Here is a 2,488-nt window from a genome sequence, read left to right on the forward strand (position 1 = left end):
GAAAGTTGTCCACTCCTGGAATGAATATTGCCGATATGCAGGGCACATGAGCCTCTGCCCATAGGAGAATCAAGCTCACCTCTCTCTGAGCGGCTTGACTCCTGGTTCCCCCTGGGTGATTTATGTATGCCACGGCCGTGGCATTGTCTGATTGAATTCTCACCGGGAACCCCTGCAATTTTGACGTCCAAGCCCTGAGGGCTAGTCGAGCAGCTCTGAGCTCCAAGATGTTGATGGGCAACTGCTTCTCTGGCGTTGCCCAAGTACCTTGGCGAGTGCAACCATCCAAAATTGCTCCCCAGCCCGTCAGGCTGGCGTCTGTGGTCACTATCTTCCAAGCCACTGGGCTGAAAGACTTCCCCTTCAGTAGATTCTGAGGGTCTAACCACCAGCACAGACTTTGTCGGACTCTTGATGAGAGCGGCAACGGGATATCCAAGGCCTGCGGCCTTCTGCTCCATGCTGACAGGATGGCTGCCTGCAGGATGCGAGTGTGGCTCTGGGCGTATGGTACCGCCTCGAATGTGGCCACCATCTTGCCTAGTAATCTCATACATAGGCGAATAGTCGGTTCCTTCTTGCTTAGAACCAGTAGGATTAATTCCTTGATGGCTTTGACCTTCCTCAGAGGTAGAAACACTCTTTGTTGTTCTGTGTCTAATCTCATGCCGAGATATTCCAACTGCCTTGTGGGCAGGAAAGCTGACTTTTCTCGATTTAGGACCCAGCCGAACTTCTCGAGGTATTGGACCGTGAGGGCCACTGCTCGCTCCAAGCCGGGAGACGAGTGATCTATGACTAGGAGGTCGTCCAGGTATGCTAGGATCGTGACCCCTTGGATCCTTAGTTTGGCTAGGATTGGAGCTAGGACCTTCGTGAACACCCGGGGGGCCGTAGCCAACCCGAAGGGAAGCGCCACGAATTGGAAGTGACGCGAAGCCACCATGAAGCGTAGATATCTTTGATGTGGCTGATAAATTGGAAGATGAAGGTAGGCATCCTTTATGTCTATGGACGCCATGAAGTCGTCCTTTTGGAGTGTGGTAGCTGCTGACCGCACGGTTTCCATCCGAAATGAGCGGATCTTTAGGTATGTATTTACCATCTTTAGGTCCAAAATTGGCCTGACATCTCCATTGGACTTCGGGATGATGAATAGGTTGGAGTAGAAACCTAGCCCCTGTTCCAGGACTGGTACCTCTACTATTACTTCCTGGGAAAGTAGATGATTTAATGCCGACATTAATGCGGCTCCTTTCTCCGGATCGTTTGGAATCCTCGACTCCTGGAAATGAAGAGGAGGAAACCTTAGGAAATCTAATTTGTAGCCCGTGGCCACGGAAGACCGTACCCACTCGTCGGGAATGCTGGCTTCCCAAACCTCTGAAAAGAGTCGCAGCCTTCCCCCCACCTTCGTGGGTGGGGGCGCCCCTTCATAAGGTCGGCTTGGGGGCTGGGTTTGCTGGTTTGCGAACCCACTGCTTTCTGCCTTTAGCAGCCTGTCCTTGTGATTTGCTGTTGAAGCCGAAGTTTGCTTTCGCAGGAGGCCGTCGATACTGTTTGGCATTAGAGGGCCCCTGCCCAGGGGAGTGCTGTCGTTTAAACGCAGGCCCCTGAAACTTCCTCTTAGTTGGCAAGAGAGTACTTTTGCCTTTTGAAATGGTTTGAATGTATTTATCTAGGTCTTCTCCGAAGAGTCGTCCTCCATGGAAGGGGAACCCTACCAGGAGCTTCTTGCATGGGGGCTCGGCCTCCCAGCTTTTTAACCATAAGAGTCTTCTCATATGGATAAGGGATAACGATAAACGTGACGCTTGCTGGATAGAATCCTTAATTGCGTCTACTGTAAAACATATGGCCTTAGGGACATCCGAAAATTCTTCTGCCTGCTGGGCAGGAATAAGTTTAAGCATCTGCTTAACCTGATCCGATAATGCTTGAGCAACCCCAATCGCAGCCACAGCTGGCTGTACTACTGCCCCTGCAGTAGTGAAGGAGTTCTTAAGTAGTGCTTCCAAGCGTTTGTCAACTGGATCCTTGAATACCTGTATGTTTTCTACAGGGCATGTTAATGATTTGTTAATACATGAGATGGCTGCGTCCACTGCAGGAGTAGCCCATTTCTTGGAAAATTTATCTTCCATAGGATATAGGGCAGAGAATCTTTTAGGTGGTAAGAAGATTTTTCTGGCTTGTTCCAATCTTGGAACAAAACTCCCTCTAGTAGAGGGTGGATCGGAAATACTGCATTGCTTTGAGGCGCCCTCAGTGAGCCCAAAGCTGAAACCGTAGATACCTGGAGATCTGGTACTGGCAAGTTGAATGCATTTATGGACCAAGTCCGTTAAGGCTTGAGTCCACCAGCTCTCCCCTTGGGAGACTGCTCCAGACTCCTCTGTATCCGGATCTTCGATCCCTGAACCTACTTGGTCCTTGTCCAAGAGGTCGTCCAATTCCCCTGAGGAAAGGACCTCCTCTTCTGAGGGTC

This window comes from Rana temporaria, chromosome 13 (genome assembly GCF_905171775.1).
Source record: "Rana temporaria chromosome 13, aRanTem1.1, whole genome shotgun sequence".
NCBI classification, from domain to species: Eukaryota; Metazoa; Chordata; class Amphibia; order Anura; family Ranidae; genus Rana; species Rana temporaria.